This window comes from Nicotiana tabacum, chromosome 17, assembly GCF_000715075.1.
Source record: "Nicotiana tabacum cultivar K326 chromosome 17, ASM71507v2, whole genome shotgun sequence".
NCBI lineage: Eukaryota > Viridiplantae > Streptophyta > Magnoliopsida > Solanales > Solanaceae > Nicotiana > Nicotiana tabacum.
Window position 1 is genome coordinate 55910985 of NC_134096.1, and position 21772 is coordinate 55932756.

Genomic DNA, 21772 nt, shown 5'->3' on the forward strand with positions numbered 1-21772 from the left:
GCACGGACTCAAGAGGGTTTACTGATTTCGTGGTGGTTGTACCCAATGCAGCGTCGTTGGAAGGTCCCGGTACAGAATTTCACAGGTGGATTATCTCTTGTGAGCAGGTTAGCGATTGCGTGATGATGATGATGAAGTTTCTACAAATAATTCTACCTACTACCCAGAAGAAGGTCGAATATGCTATTGTGGCCGATAATTCGGAGTGTTCATGAAACGTTTAACAAGGGATTTCGAGAAGTTTGGCGGGTTAACAGTGTGCGATCATGGTAAATTTAGAAGGAGGAATCTTGGTGGGTTCTAGATTTATGTGATGGTATCTTAAATCTAAGTAAGGGAGCCCACTCTCTACTAATGGATTGCGTGGTTCGAGCAAAGAACTTGATGAATGTGTGCTATATTTCTCCTTATCGACTCAGGTGCAGGTTTTGGGAAGACTCAAAGTTTATATTTCTTATGGATGTGATGTACAAGGAAAAGGATTCAGCTTGTTACTTCCTTAAGAGGGGTGTTCTTATGCTAGCATCGCACTAGAGTTTGGTTTATATTCAGGACCAAGTCAGAGTGGGTGTCTCAACTGTGATTCTAATGGGTTTGTTATATGGCTGAAGACTGAGATTTTGCAACAGATGTGTGAAGAATACTTGGGGAATTTTCTATGTTATCATCGAGTCTGTGGGGCAATATTGGAAAAATGGGAGAAACAGTTTCGTATTCGCGGAAGGTCTTTCAGAATGGGTGTACCAGTTTGAGATGCTATTGTGCGCATGAGAAGGGTATGCGATGGTTCATGGGTATTGAGACGATGTGGTCTAGTGAATTGGGTCACTCGGGAGGAGTGCTGTTGAGTTTTGTTATATTCTTGAATGGATCTATTATTATTTATAAGGCAAGTCAAGAGTATATTGAAAGAAGTGGTGTCGGTTAGTAATGGGTTGAATCAGCATAATTGTGGCAATAATCAGTTCCTTCGGCGTGTTAAGTTATACAGGTAGTTGTGGTTGTATGTGCGGACTTGGCAGCCACCATAATTTGATTGGTTTGAGAAATATTTGATTACAATGGCCTTGTTATGTGTGAATGGATCCCGAAAGATATATGGTGGTATAGAGCGCAACTTGAGGGTTGTATTTTGTGGTTATTGGAATTCAGTTGCGTGTTGCAATAGTTCTTCTAAAATGAGTTAAGTGAAAGGGTTCTAGCCAATGAAGTGTTTATTCCACTAGTAGTACAGGGGTTATGATGGATTCTTGTACCCTCGTGTAGCGGATTGATAGGTGCAGTGAGCGGCATGGGAAATGGAAGTTGAGGATCAAGGTTGTGATTTGGTGTTTATAATGATGTCACAACCTCGGATGAGCAGGGAAGAATTCAGATGTTCTGAGTAAACTGGCATTTTCTTTAGCGTCACCTAAGAAAGGTGTCCTATGTAAGAGGCTTTGTGTACTGATTTGCGGATTCTTGATTTACTTTACATAATTAGTACGGTTAGTGGTGTGGAGGTGCAAACTTTGCTACCTGGTGTGAAAGATCACGGGAGCGTATCCCACGGGGAAATTTGTATAAGTGTGACATATTAGTCACCTGATTTCTAAGGATTGAAACCAAGTATGGAGATTTTGGTACTATCGCTAATGTGAGAGTTTATGCCTGAGAGGCATTATATTCCTTGGGTTGTGGACTATGTGAGTTTGTTCCGGATTGACGGTTGTTCTTATGTGTCATGGATATGGTTATTGTGGACCCTTGAAAGGTTATTAGCCCAGTATGGTATGATCATAATCGTCTTGAAGTCCGTTGGTGGATCTAATGTAAATGTGTGCTCTACATCAGGTCGGATGTGTTTGTTCGGCATAACATTCCTTACGGAGTAGCCTTCGGGCATTGGATGTTATTCTCATCGTCAATTGTTCCATGTAAAACTCTATTGTGCCATGTGGGTTGTGAGACAACTTAATTATACGCGCATGTATTGGTATCCCGTGTAGCTTATTGTATTATGTGAGAAGGATGACTCTCGAAATGCAGGCCATTTATTGCACCTTAGTCGTGCTTGGGTGTTTTAGCGTATGGCACTATGTGTGGATCGGGTGGCACGCCGCCACGGGTATGTTGTTTGGATTGGGTTGCACGCCGCAACGATATCATGTGTGGATCGGGTTGCACACCGCAACAGTGAGATGTTGAGTACAGTTCCCTATATCTATTATTGTGTATTTTGTTCCTCATTCTCTGAGAAAGGTTCATAGCGCCTGTTCGACCGTTTTATTCATTATGCGGGCTGGGTATTTCTTTTCCAGAGTTTGTTCTTTTTATGTGTCATATTCAAGTTGTATCTTGTTAGCGTATTGATGGCATCATGTGAAATTCTGGGTAGCGTTTGAGATGGCTTATTGCCTGAGCATCTTGTACTGGGTGAGACAAGGTTATTGGACCTGGGATCAGTATGATTGGAGTCATATAGGGTATATTAAAGAGCAAATATCGTTATTCAGTTCAGAATAAGGTAATGGTTCTTGTCAGGAGGAGAGACTCCATGATTTGTTGATTCGCCAGGTGGTTATTAGTTTCTAAACATATCTTCCATCGTGGCAGTATTGCGAGAGTTGGAACAGGGCTCATATGCGTTATGAGGTGTATTATGGGGATCAGATTCATGAAATTCTAGCTATTGTGGTCGGAGGATTTTAGCATAGGTGCTTGATCTTGTTTTGGTATAGTATGTAGTGATTGATATGGTGTTCGAATGTTAGAATCAGGTCTTGTAGAGAAATTCTGAGGTTGCAATTTGGTTCTAAGGCTTTTAGACTAATTAAAAGGAAAGATCTTCAGTCTGGCTCGAGCTAATGTGCTCAACTGGGTTGTGGTGGCACGGGTAGGTTCACGAGGTGTTAAACATTGATTTTAGACAACTCCAGAACAATTCTTGGCACGTTCGAGGACGAACGTATGTTTAAGTGTGGGAGAATGTAATGACCCGACCGGTCGTTTTCAGCTCTAGTGCGTCGTTCGTCAGTTTGATGCCTTGAGTAGCTTCACTTCATGTTTTATGACTTGTACGTGTGGTCAGAATTGAATTTTGGGAAGTTCAGAGTTGATACAGATGAAAAATTCTAATTTCGAAAGCTTTTGGTTGGAAGAATTTACTAAGGTTTGACTTTTGAGAAAACAACCTCAGAATTGGGATTTGAAGGTTCCAATAGGTTCGTATGATGATTTTGGACTTGGCCGTATGTTCGGGTTGAGTATCGGGTGATCCGGGAGCATTTCGACGCTTATTGTACAAAGTTGGCATTTTTGAAAGTTTTAGAATTTCATAAGTTTGGTTTGAAGTGGACTCTATCGATGTCTGTTTGGGGTTCTGAGCCTTGGAATAGGTTCGTATCATGATTTGTAACTTGGACGCAAAGTTTAGCGTCATTTCCGTAATGTTTTGGTATGGTTCGGACGCGTTCGTCAAAAATTGGAAGTTTGAATATTTAAGGAAGGATTTCGATCGTCGATTCATAGTTTTGATGTTGTTTGGTGGGATTTGAGGCCTATAATAAGTTTGTAATGTGTTTTGGGACGCGTTGGTATATTTGGTCAAGGTCCCGAGAGCCTCGGGTGGATTTCGGATGTTTAACAGATCGGATTTTAGACTTAAGAAAAAGCTAGAAATTTCTGGTTGCTGGTGAAACCGCTTCTGCGGAAGCTTCATCGCAGAAACGAGGCAGCGGATCGCAGAAGCGGCTGGCAGTGAACTGGGCAGAGGTCACAGGTGTGAAGAAATTCGCACACCTGCGTGATCGCAGATGCGACCACTGGAGCACAGGAGCAGACAGCGGCAGCTGGTCATGGCTTCGCAGAAGCAATCGTTTTGTCGTAGATGTGAAATGCCTTCCGCAGGTGTGATGGTATGTTGGCCAGGGACTTCTGTAGGAGCGAGTTTTGTCTCGCAAAAGCGAGACCGCAGGTGCGCAAACTATGTCCGCAGATGCGAAGCAGCACTGAGCATAATTGTTTTAAGACGGGTCCTTGCTCATATTTCACTCCATTTATTCATGGGAGCCGACTTTGGGAAAAATTTTGGAGCATCATTTTCATCATCAACTGGTAGGTTAGCGATTTCTTAACATTGTAAGTTAATTACACAGATTCTATAAGGATTTAACATGGAAATTTATGAAAAATTGTGGGATTTTGAAGAAAATCTAGAATTTAATAATTTTTGGATTTTGACCACGAAATTGGGCATGGAATCGAGAATACATCATATATTTGAGTTCATAGTGTTATGGGTGAAGTTTATCTTCTAGAATTTTTGTAATCCGGACACGTGGGCCCGATGACTGATTTTATTAACTTTTCGAGCGAAGTTGGGAATTGTTATGAATTGATTATTATGAGTATTAGAGTATATTTTCATTGGTTTGAACATTGTTTGACTAGTTTTGGATCGACATACAACGGTTTAAGGTGTTAGAGAGGCTCTGGAGCCGGTTATGGAACTTCGCAGCGAGGTAAGTTTCCTGTCTAACTTTGTGAGGGGAAAACTACCCCTAGGTGATGTAATTGCTAGGTGATACTTGTTGTGAGTGCTACGTACGCACGAGGTGATGAGAGTCTGTATGTAGCTAAAGCATGTTTATGTCCGGGTATACTTAGGACCTTATCATGTAATAATTGAATTATTTGGACTCATTCTGCTTGCTTAATTATTTGAACTTATAATGGAAATTGATTTAGAAATAAATATATGTATATTAGGCCGAGCCTTATCACCTTGAGTTGTTGGCTAATTATTTGAGAAACGGTAAAGGTTATATTCACTGTGTGGTTATGTATTGTATTGTACGCACATGTCTCGTAATTCGATAACTTTCTTCCTTTATTGTGGAGCGGGTCGAATGCCTCGGTAGTATAATAGATGCATTTATCCTTCGTGTCGCTCGACTCTCGGCAGTGTACACATTATTTTGGATCGGGCCGAACGACCTCAGCATAATCGTGCGTTGTTTTGCTGGCAGTCCGAATATTCACGAGGTTATCCTTCCATTGATGCTTGGCATTTTATATGGTATTTCTTATCCATTTGATATTGGTACTTGATACATCTGAGCTAATGAGGGAGAATACAAGACCGAGAAATTCATACTTTAAAAGAAATATTTGGAAGATTAGGTAACTTTCAGATTTACTCCATTATGGTTGTGTGCTTCACATCTGCTTATTGTTTTATTATATTGCTTTGTTGGACCTCTAGTAAGTGTCGATGTCGACCTCTCGTCACTACTTCTCTGGGGTTAGGCTAGATACTTATTGGGTACGTGTTGATTTACGTACTAATACAGCACTTCTGCACTTAATGTGCAGGATCTGACAGGTTTATTTGGTGATCACCTTGGTGCGTAGGCGCCACTGTTGAGGAGACTTTACTTGAGTTGCATTCCAGACTGCGCATCGCAGTCCACAGAGTCTCCATCGTACTATTTATTTTATCATGTCTCATTTATATTCTAGACAGATGTTGTATTATTATTGTACTCCTTAGTAAATACTCTTGCATTTGTGACACCGGATCTTGGGATATACTAGTTGGTGCTTATGGTTCTGTATATTATCATCGCCTTTCATTTTTCTTACAAACTACAAATTTTGTACATTCACGTGGATTTAAAAGTGTAATTTTCCTTTCTTATTAAAACTTATGATTTCAAAAGTAATAAAATAAGTAATTAAATAGATCAATCACCGTTGGCTTGTCTGACGGCGGCGTTAGGCGCCATTACGATCTATAGTGGATTTTGGACCGTGACATAAGTAGAATCTATGGATGTGCCTGAAATAAAGACTACATTATATTACTTGATATGCTTCCACTTATTATCTAAAAATAAGGTTCTTTTCATACTATTTCATAGCAAACCTGAGATTCTGGGCGGTTGTTAAATTCCTCAGACAAACTGAACATCAAATGGAAACACTGATGCTATATATTGGCATGTGGGTTGAGTACTTGTTCTTTTCAGGCGGAATAATCCTTCCTCCATTCTATTTCATGTAGCATTATGTTTTTCAAAATGGCATATTTCTATATTGGAAATAATTTAAGTTTAAAAATTTAGTATACTTTTAATGACAAAATTTTGTGGTGATAAATATTAATTGCCTACAACATATTTATGACCACCCGTTCCAAATATTTTCCTTTATTTTTTAAGATTTTATAGAAATCATACACCGCCACATAAATGAAAAAGGCATTTTCCTTTATTTTCTCCTGCTCTTTATTTTTTAAGATTCTATAGAAAAAGGCATTTTCCTTTTTCTTGTCATGTGTATTGATGCTTTTATCTTTGAAAAGGATCTACAAAGAGCAGGAGAAAAGGTGAAAATGCCAAAGAAAGAAATTTCTCAGCATTAAGCTTTACGTCTTGGCTAGCAAAAACAGAACAGTTTAAAGACATCGTAATTATCAACAGGCATGTTGCTGATCCATTTGCTTAATATGGGAAGCATTTTCAGACATTTTTGGGACACGAGTAGATTTGATTAATGGTGTTGTTTTTGTCAAGACGTGGATCTCTAACATCAGATTTAGACAGCAAATACTTTAGTTTGACAAAAGTTTAGCTAGAAAACAATTAGTTAAAGGATCAATACACATGACAAGGAAAAGCTAGCTAGCTGTATATATCAACAAAATCATCCTTAAAATAAATGAAACTTTCTCTTTCCAGCCTAAACTTTGGGATTATGGATAGAAGTAATATATATATATATATATATATATATATATATATATATATATACTCTTTATATATATAGATAGATTTTTACAATATGATGTCAAGTTAACCTACAGTCACAATAAGTCTTTCTAAATATTTAGTATTGTAACTTGAAAATGAAGAAATAAGACGTTATAACTGATAAAAATAACTTATTATAACTGATTAAATTGCATTAATAACGTAAAATTTTACCAATTGTTACTAAATATAACTTACATGCATTCAATGTAGGACTCATGAGTATTGGAGAAGGCAAAACATAACAGAATTTAGATGGAGTGGTATGGCGAGCTAGTCATGTGGGTTTCACATGACTAATTTCATGCACAAGCCTACATGCAAGGAACAGAGACACACATTTTCCCAGCAGAGAGTGTAAACAGGTCGGGTATTTAGGCTTTCCCTCGTCCTTCATTCAAGGAGCAACTAGGTATGGTTTCTTGTGTGCTTGGCTTTAGACAACGTAGGCCAATTCAGATTAATGAATTCAACACTTTAATTGTCGCACCTTGTCAAATACCTATGACCCTACTTTCGTCTTTCCATACCTTTACCTTCTTTTACTTTTGAGTGAAAATAGGTTCTTTCTTGTGTCATCATGAGTACCAAATTGTTTTTGTCTCATGCGGCTGAAAATACTTTTGATAATGTAATTTTTTAAAATTGTTAATTAGTACATATAAATCCTAAAGATTAACGCCGATATATTATACCTGTTAATCGGGCCGGGCTAACCCGTTTACAATCCTGTTTAGTCTGGGTCAGCCCGGTACTGTAGCGTGGGATGGGTTGGGCGGGGAGCGGGTTTCAAACGAACAGTTTTTTGATATCGGTGCACCGGAACCCGCTAAGCCCGTTAACGGGCTACAGACCGGTTCAACCCGATTTTTAACTTCTTTTTTTTTTTTACCATTGCCAACGGTCAAATTCAAATATGATCGTTGGCCAACTACCCTTTTTTGCAGAAATGGCCATTTTTGGCCTATCCCCTTAAGAAAATAGCCCCCACACCCCTAGTATTTGATAAATTATAATTTTAACCTTTTAAAAACTATAAATAGCCCCTCTTCTTCTTCATTTTTCCTCACAATTCACTCTCTTACTACTCTAATTCTCTCTTGATATTATTGATTATTGTTCTTAAATTGTCAATTACTTATTATTTCAAATTTTATCAAATATTTAGTTTAGCCATTATAAAATTATTATTATCAAATATCAAGTATTCAAGTGAAGTGTGGTATCAACTATCAAGTATCGATCTATCAATTGAAGTTTGGTTTTTGATATCAAATTTAGTGCAGCATCCGAAATCCCGGTACACTCGTTCTATATCTTTCTCTTCTTTGGTGTATATTTATTTTATTATTTATAATTATTAATTTAATTTACATAATGAATATATTTAGAGCAGCCAAAAAAGCGTGCACTAGTAGAGGTGGTAGTAAGAAAACTTCCAAAAGATCAAGAGGTGGTGCTTGTTCTTCTAGTAGCTTTACACATATTTTTAAAAGTTCACGTAAAAATTTAAATGTAGATTATAAGGGACTTCAAGAAAATTATGGTATAGATGATGATTTAGATGATAATTTAGATGATATTTTATTTTCATCACCTGATAATCTTAAAACACCACCAGCTACACCTGGTAATGCTAGTCAAACTCAAAATATTAGGGGTGGAAGTCGTGGTAATACAAGTAGGCATCCCCTCCCTATTAAGAAGAATCGAAGATTAAGAAGTAAGTGTTGGAATTTTTTTTACAGACTAGAAGAAGATAAAAATTATGTAAGATATAGAATTTGTAAGGATATTTATAAACATGAGACCGGTAAGGGAAGGGGGAACGGGTCAACTTCGTAGGCACATGGTAGACAACCATCCTCTTGATTGGGGAGTAGATGAGTAAGATGGGCAATAAAACCTTAACCTGGGTACTGGATGGTTAATGGGTAAATACGATATTAAGAAAGATCGGGAAGAATTAGCTAAAATGGTTGTTTTAGGTTGTTTGCCATTTAGTTTTGCTGCTTCACCATATCTTGTTACTTATATTCAAAGAATTTATAACACTTTGTTTAAAGGTATTCCTAGAAGTACTTGTAGAGATGATATCTTTAGGCTTTTTGGACAATATCAGACATATATACGTTATTTGTTCGCCAGTCTTTCTTGTAGAATTTCTCTTACTTCTGATATTGGTCGTGTTGTAAATGGTAATGATTATTTGACTGTTACATGCCATTGGATAGATGGTAATTTTTGTATGCAAAAACGTATTATTGCTTTTAAACATGATGAAGATCAAAGTCATACTGGTGCATTTATAAGTAATATTATCCATGAAGTTGCTATATTTTATAATCTTGTAGAAAAGGTTTTGTGTGTGTCATTTGATAATGCTTCTAATACAATATTAAAATTGTATCTACACCCACCACTTCCTGAAATATTTCATGTTAGATGTGCATGTCATATTTATAATTTGATTGTGAAGAGTGGCCTTGAATTATTTAGAGATGATATCACTTTAGTTAGAAGAGTTGTTGGTGTAATTCAAGGAAATAATAGAAGTGCTAGATTAAATGCATTTAAAGAAAAATGTGTACACTATGGACTAAAACCAAGACTCGTGCTTGAAGAAATAGTTACTAGGTGGAATTATACGTATTTATTCTTAAAATGTTGTTATAAATATAGAATGCTTATAACTAAAGTTACTAATTCTCATTGTACCGATCCTAGACGTTTGTTAACATCTAGAACTTGGGATGTCATTGAAGATGTTGTAAAGTTTTTACAAAAATTTTATGTGGCTACACTTGAGTTTTCTGGAGCTTATTATCCTACTATTGCAAATGGTTTAGTTCATATTGCTGAAATTTCTCTTTTACTACATAATTTAAAGAAAAAAGAAGGATATACTTCTGTTGTTGGATTTATGCTAGATAAGTTTAAAAAATATTTTTACCCATTCCCCCATATTTACCTAATTGATGCTATTTTAAAGCATTCTATCAAAATGACCACTTGTCGCCAATTAATCACTTCTTTATATTCTTATATGGATATTGGACCAACTGAAACTCTTGATATTGACACTTGTATTTCTGAGCTACACAAACATTTAGAAACATTATATAATTATTATGCTAACATTGTTGACGCTTCTTCTGCTGTAGATGCAAATATTCCTTCAAGTTCAGTTTCAACATCTGGACCAGTGCTTTGGATGATAATGATGGTGTTGAAGATTATTTGATTTGGTCTACAATAGGGGAGCATCAACAAACCAGTAGCAGGAATATTGATGAACTTCAATTCTACTTGCAAAAGTCAGCAGAGCCCCGCACAAAGAAATTTCTACCACTGGGTTGGTGGAGGAGCAACTCAAATCAATTTCCTGTTCTTACGGCCATGGCTCGAGACGTGCTAAATGTGCCGATTTCAATAGTCGCATCAGAGAGCGCATTTAGCCAAGCAAGGCAGCAACTCGGAGATACCCGTCATTCATTGGGTAGAAACACTTTGAAAATTCTAGTGTGCTTCAGAGATTGGATAAGATCAGAACGATGAAATCAAAGGCGTGGCGAGGTAGATGAAGTGGAGGACCAAGAAATTGGATATATAATGGTGTATGGTTCTGATTCAACTAATGTCGCAAACCAAGAATCTCATGTTGACATGGATGAACTTAAGTATCAATGACATTGAATAAGAAAAATAAAATTTACTTAAAATAAAAATAAAAATCCACGACCTGCTAACGACCCGCTAAACCCGAACCCGGACGGACAAAAAAAAATACAAAAAAGTACAGTCCGCTAACTCAGCCTGCAACGTTAAACTGACGGGCTGATTTTTTTTGTGTCCAGCCCGCCCAACCCGCCAGTTAAACACCCAAACTATATGTTCATAATATTTTTAAAAGATCCTCTCCGATAACTTTGGTCACTTTGGACGAGCATCTTCGTCTCAAATAATTCTAATAAATGTCTATTGCTTGATGCATTTGATGAAGTTAGATAATGAAACAAACATAATTATGCCTTGAATCAATCCAAATTGCAATTAATATGTGCTATCTACTAACTAATCTCCCGTTTTCGCACGTCTTTGTTTCTGGACTCATAGGTTTTACGCGGTGTGGAACTTATAATTAAACGATTCATATTTCTGTTATTCGATTTTGTTTGTTGTTTGCAGTAATCTGACGAGTGAACCTAATTCTTTTCTAACTAAATTGTCATCTCCTCTGTGGGTCATCATTCATGCATCAAAAGGTTGTTATTCTCAATTTCATGAACCAGGCTTATAATCTACAAGTCTTATCCAAGAGCTTCACGTTTTTAGTCATGGCAACAATCATACGGGTGTTCAAAATCATAAAATCACTAAGAGAAGATGAAAGGAAGAACTCAGTGATTCTTTGCTCCTAAGATGCTCCAAACGTACTTTCTTGCCTCCTAAAGTCGAACTACTCTTAACAAAATTAGTTGTGAACCTTTTACATGCGTTAGGATAGTTTAGGACCAAACTAGCATTCTTTTAATCACATTGGAAAGTTCAGACTTGTGGCGGTGCTGATCTATGTTGTGAGTTATGGGTGCTCAAGCACCCATTACTTTTGGTGCCAAATCCTATTATTTATAACAAAAAACTGGTAATTTGTACAAATATATTAACTAAGTGTATAGGGTAAAATATGTTATATTAAATGATCGAATGAGGAAGTGACATGTGGAGCTGAAAACAGAAGATAGCTGAAACCGAAGGCAACGATCCCGTCTGTTGCCGGAGAGAATGATACTCATAAAGATAAAATAAATGTTTGTCACTCAGTAGCATTTAATGAAGAATATTATATAACATTAAGTACACTGCCCGTTACAAAAAATATGGCATTCACTGCCCGCTTACACGTTCTTCAATGGCCCTTATAATTGACATTAAAGAAGGGCCCGCTTACACATTCTTCAATGGCCCTTATAATTGACATTAAAGAGGGGCTTGATCCTAGAACCTTGTTCCCTAGGTACAACTATAAATAGTGAGCTCTACTATCATGGTAAGTGATACGAATTTTCTCGCAAACATATGCTACACTCTATCCAAAACTTAATATAATTTTATCTTCTTGGTTTTTGATATCATTGTTATTGTGCCCGAAAGCCCTACTCCCAGAACTACTATTTCTGCTATTTCGTCTCCATCACAAGGCTAGGTATTATATTTTTATCTAATTCATCTATTGTTTCAGGATCAAATTAATTCACTTGTCTAGAAATTGCGTATAAATTCAACTATACAGTTTTAGGGATAAACTGTTTGGCGCCCACCGTAGAGCCTAGACAATTGTGTAATTAAGTTGGCTCCTGCCTCTTTTACTAATGTGTTTGATTATTTGTTCTTAACATAAAATCGTAGAAAATGACAGATAATGGTGTTAACAACACACACAACCTTGAAACCCAAGAAAATCAACCTCAGCACGAGGATTCAATCAGTGTTACCCGCAGCGAAGGGAACAAGGCCACACCGGTCCTTGGCAGGCAGTACCCGCGACACGTTTGGGAGACGAATCCTAATGATGCTGAAGAAGATCACGTCGTTGAAGCGGTAAGGGTCTTGCAGGAGCAACAAGAGGCCATTTCACACGGCAGGATAAGGTTATGGAAGAACTAAAGCAGGCGTTATCGGGTGCTTCCAATTACACGAATGGACGAGGTCCAGTTCCTCCCGGTGCTCCCGCAAATCAAACAACGTAGAGGATCGACAACAACACGCAGAGGGATGAGGTCGGTTCGATGTAATCCCTTCAAAAACAAACTCATACAATTTATGAGGGAAGTGAACGCCCGCTTAGACCAAATCCTGGGTGCACCACCAATGCTGAAAGGACCGGACTCAAAGAGGTATACTCAATTGCTGTACAAACAAAGTATGACACCAAAAATGATCCTGGAGTGGTTTTAAATGCCTGACGTGCCGAATTATGATGGGACTTCAGACCCTCAGGATCATATCACCACTTATACGACGGCGTTGAAGGGGAACGATTTAGCTCCCCTCGAGATCGAATCTGTTTTGCTAAAACATTTCGGAGAGACTCTCACAAGGAGAGCCTTGACGTGGTATTCACTGTTGCCTGAGCATTCGATAGACTCCTTCGAGATGCTCGCAGATTCTTTCATTAAGGCCCATCCCGGGGCCAGAAAGGTGCAGGCACGTAAGGCCGATATATTCAGGATTGTACAAGGAGAGTCCGAATTGCTGCGGGAAGTTGTAACCCAGTTACAGTCCGAATTGCTGCAGGAAGTTGTAACCCAGTTACAGAAGGAAAGAATATTGCTCCGGGCTATTCTGGATGAATGGGCGACTGAAGCATTCACCAAGGGTTTGAATCCGAGAAATTTCGATGCTTCCTGGAAGTTGAAAAAAAGCTTGTTCGAGTTCCAAGCGACGACTTGGGCGAATGTTCATAACCGGTATGAGTCAAAAATATGGATTGAGGATGATCCGCTTGGCTTCTCAGCGTTAGTTTAAGGTCGTGAGAAGAATAAAGAGAAATCAAGAGACGATTCCGACATAGATAGACGGTCTCCGAGCAGCTAGTTTTTTCCATATGAATGGGCCAAAGGACACGGCAGAGGCTTACGATCGGTAAACAGGTTCGTTACCGATAGAAAAACAGAATGCGGCCGGAACAACAGGTAATTACAAGACAAGGAAATGTCAGGTTCTCGAGATCCTTCCTATCCCAGACTTTCAGGATACAACTTCAACGTCAGTGTGTAGTAGATTTGGTATCGTCTCTGAGGAACATTAAAAAATCATGGTTCTCGAACCCGATGATATTCGATCCTAGTCAGAGGGACCCTAATTTGTGGTGTGAATACCACGAGACGAACGGTCATCGAACTGGGGATTGTCGGCATCTGCATAAAGAGTTGGCGACACTGTTGAAAAATGGCCATCTCAGGGAATTCTTAAGTGACCAGGCCAGAAAGAATTACGGTCACAATCGTGAAAACACGGAGCCCCCAAAAGTAAGAGAAGATCCCTCGCGCCTGATGATCAACATGATTTTCAGGGGAAACGAGATTAACGGGGTTACCTTCTCGGGAACAATAAGATGAAAGTATCAGTGACCCACAACAAGAGACTTTGAAAAGTCGCTGAAGATGACATCACTTCATGGAGGAAGATGCATGTGGAATGTTGTTACCACATAACAATGCATTGGTAAATGTATTAGATTTTAAAATCAAATGTGTTCTGATGGATCCAGGGAGTACGGTCAATATTATACAATGGAGGGTATTGGAGCAAGCTAAACTTACCGAAAGCATCATTCTGGCCACAAAACTTCTCGCTGGGTTCAACCTAGCAAGTGTGACAACCCGAGGAGAGATCCTGCTGCCCACGAACGTCAAAGGGGTGATGAAGACCACCCTTTTTGAGGTGGTGGAAGGTGATATGGGCTACAACATTATCCTAGGAAGACCATGGGTGCACGAGATAAAGGTTGTACCAACGACGTATCACTAGTTGCTGAAATTCCCAACTCCGGGGGGATTAAGAAGATAAAAGGCAATCAACCGGAGGCAAGGGAGTTTAATGCGATTTTGGTCTCCAGTAGCAAAGGGAAGGAGCATACGGCATAGCAATTACAGGAACCGACGCCTGCTCCCGAGTCCAACGAAGTCAATCAGGGGGAAGAGGCATCAGAATCTTATCAGGTGCCAAGATATTTCTAGGTACTAGAAGAGACAAACGCAATAAAGTCCACATCGGAAGAGCTTCAGCAAGTCGCATTATTCGAAAAGTTGAAAAAGATTATTGAATTTATTAAATTTAACGTCAATCGTTTTGCGTGGTCGCATGCAGATATGACAGGTATCCCAATGGAAGTGGTCGTACACATGCTAAGCCTAGACCCCAACATTCCTTCGATAAGACAAAAAACGTCCTATTGCCGAGGCTAGAAATAAATTCATCAAGGAATAGGTAACTCGCCTACTTGATATCTGTTCAATCCCAGAGGTAAAGTATTCGGACTAGTTAGCTAACGTAGTAGTAGTTCCTAAGAAGAATAATAAATTTTGCATGTGCGTAGACTATAAGGTCTTGAATAAGGTGTGCCCAAAGGACTCGTTCCCATTGCTAAACATCAATCAAATGATTGATGCAACAACCGGGTATGAGTTAGTGAGTTTCCTTGATGTTTACTCTGGTACAACAAAATTAAGATGAACCTAGAGGATCAAGAAAAAACTTCATTCCTAACGAACATACTGCTATGATGTGATGCCGTTCGGGCAAATGCTAGAGCCACTTATCAATGGCTCATAAATAAAATGTTTGAAAAACAGATAGGGAAAACCGTGGAAATTTATATAGATGATATGCTTGTTAAGTCTATGAACGCATGTGATCGTCTTAAACACTTGAAAGAAACCATTGACATCCTAAGGAAGCATAACGTGAAGCTTAACCCCGAGAAATGTGTGTTTGGAATTAGCTCCGGCAAGTTCGTGGGAATTTTTGTGTCACAAAGGGTGATTGAGGTTAACCCCGATAAAATCAAAACTATCGAAGACATCCTGGACCAGCTGTCAAGCGTAAAAGAGGTTTAAAGGCTCACAAGGAGATTAGCCGCTTTGAGCAGGTTCATTTCCCGGTCTTCAGAGAGATGCCACCATTTCTTCATGTTGCTCAAACAGAATAATAACTTTGAATGGACCTCGGGATGCCAGTAGGCTTTGAGGGATTTTAAATGGTACTTGTCAAGTCCTCTGTTACTATCGAAGCCGGAGGAAGGCGAAAAATTATTAATCTACCTAGAAGTCTCGGAGGTAGTGATAAGCGTTGTTTTAGTCCGTGAGGATGAAGGTAAGCAATCTCCTGTTTATTATGTCAGTAGAATTTTTATGGGAGCAGAAACTCGCTACCCGCATTTAGAGAAGTTGGCCTTGGCCCTCGTAGTCGTCGCTCGGAAGCTAAGGCCGATAGTTGTGGTGACCACCTTTCCCCAGAGTAATATCCTTCATAAACCCAAACGATTGGGTAGGTTGGCCAAATGGGCCGTCGAGATGAGTGAATTTAACATAGAATATAAACCTAGGACTGCGATTAAGTCATAGGTTTTGGTCGACTTTGTGGCCAATTTCAGTCCAGGGTTGCTGCCTCTGGCAACCAAAGAAGCAGTGATGGTGTCAGAACTGATATTAGGAGTTTAGACCCTATTTAGAGACGAAGCTTCCAACGTAAAAGGGTCCATCTTGGCATACTATTAACCACGCCATTGGGAGAAACCCTAAGGCATGCCATAAGAACGGTTCCTTTGACTAACAATGAAGTGGAGTATGAAGCTTTGATTCTAGGACTTGAATTGGCCCGGGGACTAGATTTTGAGATCATAGAAATCAAATGCGACTCCCAGCTGGTGGTAAATCAGGTCTACGAGATCTTCGAAGCGAAAGAGGAATGCATGCAACAATACGTATTGAAGATTCAAGCTTTGCTTGCTCAATTCCGGGAGTGGTCAATTACGCATATCTTGAGGGAAGAAACTCAGAAGCAGACATATTAGCTAACCTTGGCTCATCAATAGAAATGAAAGGATCGGACTCTGGTACAATCATACAGCTTATGCACTCGGTTCTAGATGCAGATAGTTTCTATGAGGTAAACACAACTAATCTGGTTTGGGACTAGAGGAATGAGATCATTGATTATCTCGAGTACGGAAACTTGCTTGAAGACCCTAAGGCATCCCGGGCGCTGCGTACTAAAGCAGAACGATATAGCTTCAAAGGAGGCCAATTGTACAGGAAATCTTTCCAAGGCCCTATTCTTGGGAACCTTCGAAGCCCACTATGTTATGCGATAAGTCCACGAAGGGATATGTGGAAATCATTCGTGCTCAGAATCCTTGGTACTAAAGTTGGTAAGAGTAGGATACTACTGGCCCCGAATGGAGCTAGGCGCCAACTCTTTTCTTCAAAAATGTGATAAGTGTCAAGGCTACACACCATTGGTACATCAACCAACATATCTATTGCACTCAGTTTTGTCTCCATGGTCGTTCATGAAGTGGGAAATGGATATCGTCGGACCTCTGCCGCTGGCCCCTAGTAAGGTAAGGTTTCTTTTGGTTTTAACTAACTATTTTTCTATATGGGTTAAAACAGGTCCTTATCCGAAGATCGGTGAACGTGGAGTGGTGGATTTCTTGTGGGAGAACATAATTTGCAGATTTGGGATACCAAAAGAGAGAGCTTGTGACAACGGGCGACAGTTTATAGGCGCAAAGGTTACGAAGTTCCTTGAAGATTTGAAAATCAAAAGAATCACATCTTCTCTCTATCATCCGACCGCAAATAGTCAAGTGAAATAAACGAACAAAGTGATTATACAAAATCTCAAAAAGAGATTGAAAGCAACTAAAGGCAGATGTCCCGAGGAACTGGCCGGAGTACTATGGGCGTACAGAACAATGGCCAAATCGAGCATAGGGGAGACTCCTTTCTCCCTTGTGTACGAAGCAGAAGCCTTGATCCTAGTGGAAGTAGGGGATCCTACCTTGAGATACTTTCAAACAAATGAAGAAGCAATGTTGGTCAATTTGGAGTTGCTCGATGAGCGCAGGGACTTAATGCATATAAGGATGGAAGCTCAAAAGAAGAGAATAGAAACATATTACGATAGAAGAGCCAAACTCCTTTATTTCAAAGTGGGAGGCTTGGTTCTAAGGAATGTACCTCAAAACACCTAGGAACTAAATGCAGGGAAGCTAGGTCAAACATAGGAAGGCCCCTAGCGGGTTCTAGCTGTTTCCGGGAAAGGTTCATACGAGCTGGAAAATCAAGATGGAGAAAAGTTGCCAAGCAACTGGAACGTGGCATATCTCAAGAGACACTATTGCTTATGATCATCGCCTATACTGAAAGTGTGAGCTCTACTCTTTTTTCATTCGTCCAATTTTTGTCCCAATTGGATTTTTCGGGCAAGGTTTTTACCGAGGCAACAACATAAAGCATACTACGAAGAAGGTTTCAACAGCAACAATAAGACCTTTTAATAACACGGAACACAAGCAAAGAACCAATCTGGAATGGTTAGATAATCTTTTGCTCGGTAGCAAAGTTCCCACCGGGAAGTTAAGTTTACTATCGAACAAAGGTTACCCGACTGTTCACAAGTGCAAGCCACTAGGGGATTGTTAGATAGTCTTTGGCTCGATAGCACAAATTCCTAAGGGGAAGTGAAGTTTGTTACCTAACTGGAAGTTATGTAGCAATTCATTAGTGGGATCCTCGAAGGTGTTAAACTTCCAGTGTTTCAATTCGCATTCTTCGCATTCGAACACTAAGAGGGAAAGAATAGTTATATCATCGGGACCGAGGACTGCAGGGCCATCCCTGTAGAAATAAGTTGTACAAGTTAGTCACAAGATATGGCAATTTCCTTTTAGCATAACAAATGCTTATGTACATTTTTGAAAATGGAAGGAATAAAGTAAAATTATTTTATTTCTATCTTGTTTCTTGTCTGAACGATGAATTGATTTCTTCATTTAAAAGTTAAACAAGTACTTCAAATGCTAGTACCATAATGACCAGGAGACATCCTCTTCGAAAGCACTGTAAACAAAAGAGGGCCCTCTCTTATGAAATCCCTTACGATAAAGGGTTGATTTCGGAAGATCTTGTACCTAAAATCCAAATGCTTTCGGGGAAAATACACCCAAAGCCTTGCATAATCAGATGCAAACAATAAAACTTACGCAAAACGCTTAAAGAGAAAGGACGCAAAGATTAAACTTGGATAAATGTTAAAACAAAAGAACGCAAAAAGACTCATGCAATATTGAGCAAAAGATGTTTTTATTTACAACGAATGTGCCAAAATGGCACAACTACCAAAGTTGGTAAAAGAAATGAAAATCTAGGTTGCTCCTTCTCCGGAACCTGGAAAAAAAGAAGCATTCACGCCCCTAGGAGAAGTGGGTAGAACCGCCGGCGGCTCAATATCTTGCCTTCATCATTATGACCTTCAACATCTTCACCTTCCGGTTCCTCTTCAGTTCCCGAGAATTCATAACCAAAACCAGAAGAACCAGAAGCATCAGGCCTAGACAGAAGACCTCTTTTAGTAATTGACTCCAGCTCACGGGCTTTAGCAATTTATGAATCAAGTCAATGACACTCGCTTTGGCCTCTTACAAGGTTTTTCTCCTCATTTTGTACATAACATATGTATTTTCAACAGTGAGAGAAGCCGCTCGGCGCTTGAGTTCTTCTTTAAGTTGGTCAACCTCGGTAGAAAGATTTTCTCGTGCGGATCTAACAGATAGGAGGCTAACATCGAGATCACGAACAGTAGAGATGAAAAGTCTATAATTCTCAATGGTCCTGTTATACTTCTCCTCTAATTGGGAATATTTCACCCCGGCAGCAGAAAGCTCTTCAGTTTTGGAGTTCAAGGCAGCCTCCAAATTGTTTAATCTTTCAGCGGAGGCAGTCTCGCGATAGGTTGCAGCAAGAATGACACTATGAACTTCAGCCCATTTGGCCCTGGCCTCTTCAAATTGAACCCTCAGCGGGGCAATATCTTGGATAAGGGTATTTACTTCTTTCTTGCTTTGCTGCAAACGAGCCTCCAATACAACATGCTTACCAACTTTGTCTTCCAATTCTGAGAGGCGAGCAGCAGTTTGGTCCCGCTCGGCCAAAATTTGATCACGCTTGGAAGTAAGTTCCTTCTTATCTCGAATCAACCTTTGGAGGTCCTCAGAAACAAGGAAATTGGCTCGCTAAACAAAAAAGTCAAACTCAAAATACTACTAAATCAAAGATAGAAGAGATAACAAAGGAAATGAAGAATATACCGCTACGGCATTGTACATAGCGTTGTTCAACAAGCACTCTCCCGAGAGAACTTGTATCTTTTAGCAATCTTTTTCTAAAGACAAAGGCTTTAGATAGTTAGCAAGTTCCACCGGCCGGGATAGCAGATTGCATCAGGTAGAAATCGAGAGAATAACGTTCCTCATACGTTGCGGATCTTCTGAGGGGGGCAGCGTAATTTTATCCAAATTTCCCATGAATTGGGGACTGGGGGAGAGGAACATCCTCTTATCAGATAGATACGAACGGTGGAGATGATATAGCAGTTGCTGGTTGAAGAGTCGGTGAAGAAGAAGATAAAGCTGATAGCGTTGAAGGATGAGAAGCGGCTGCGGCCAGTACAGTGCTGGGTGTTGGTTGCTCGTCAACCGAAGATGGCAAGGACCCGATACTCAATCTTAGAGTACAAGGCATAGTGACTGGGATCTAGAAATGGGAGTTGGCATTTTCCAGTATCTCAAACTCCCCCCTAGAGATACGAGGCATCGTCCTCGATTGTTGTAACTAACTCAACAGATTGAGCAGTCTGTTGTGCTGAGGAAGGTCGTCATCTTCTATGTAGAGAATCCCCTTCCTCGCTGGCTTCCCCATCATCGTCAATCATTATGGTGTCTATGGTCGGCTCGGGCAGGGGGCTCGTTACCACAACTTCCGGAGACGACTCGGGAGCGATATTCTTTGCCCTCTTATTCTTTCCCCCTGCCGCGGAGAAACATCTTCTTTTTGGTTGCTTGTTCTCTGGTCGGGGTCTCCAGGAAGAAGCACTCCCACCAGAAGCAGGGCCGAAGAAACCTGTCTGTCTAAAAGCCTCCTGCAATAGCCTTGCCGCATTAGCAAGATTAGCAAATCGTCCTCCTCGAGATCGACAACTGAGCCCTGGGGTAGACCTGGATTCAACAGGATGGAAGAGTCAAACAACTTTCTTATATGTAAAGATAAAAACAAAATGAGTTTAACTTACCATGATTTTTGGCCTTTCATCCACATTTTAGGGACATCTCTTTCCACGTGTGGGTTTCAGGCATAGTAACGTCCAAAATTTTTTGGACCCATTGGTGCAAGACCTCAACCCTAGGTGGAACCCACCGAGTCGATGAAACAGGTAAAGACAGAAGAGTTAATAATAATGTGGAATGATCTTTACACAAGAAGAAACAAATGATGGACTTACGAGTACAGTTCCATAATTTCGGGAAAGCCGGAGTCGAGGTCGAGATGATGTCACTAGTGGCGATTGAAACGAATCGTTCCATCCGCCCACGGTCGTTGTCATCATCCATGCTAGATAGAAGTGCATGGTGGCCATATTTTCTGAAATTTATCATTCCCTCATGGAAGAGTTTGGGGGAATAAAGGTTCATCACTCGAGCTAAGAATAGCTCTTCTCTTATCTCCTGGCACAGGCACCAAAGACAAGTGATTGTCCTCCACATGAAGGGCTTACATGTTCTAAGATCACCTTATAGCGGAACCAGAACTCCCCAATGACAGAGCCAAGCTCTCCACTCAAAGAAAACGCTTCCACAGTGAAGGGATACGTGTAAAAATATGTAAAACACTTCTTGGGTAAGGTTATCCGCTCTGCCAGGTTGGGAGCGATAATGTCCAAATGTTGACAGTGGCAGCCTTCCTTCACAATAGGGATACTATAAGGACGGATAGAAGAAGGGTATACGCTAACGACCCACGTACGAGGGTGAGTAGAACAGTACTTCTCTTCAAAATATTTGGTGGTAATCAAATTCTTTGGGATGATGGTACTCATCGTAGGGGGGGCAACATCATCAGTTTTGCCTTTGTTCTTTGAATAACTTGGGTTTCTTAAAGAAGATGCCATTTCTTTTATCAGAAGGAGGGTTTTTCTCTCAAAGAAGGAAGTTAAAGAAAGCTTAAAATCGAAGTATGAGTTGAGTAAAGTAAGTCTTAGAAAATTTGGAGTATTATGAAGTGTAAATGAATGAGGTTGATGCGTATAAGTAAAGGTGTAGGCGGCGAAACTCGTAGCCATAATTACCTCAATAACCGGCAAAGTTATGCTAAATCATGGCATGACGCGTGTTCGGGGCATTAAATGAAGAGGGA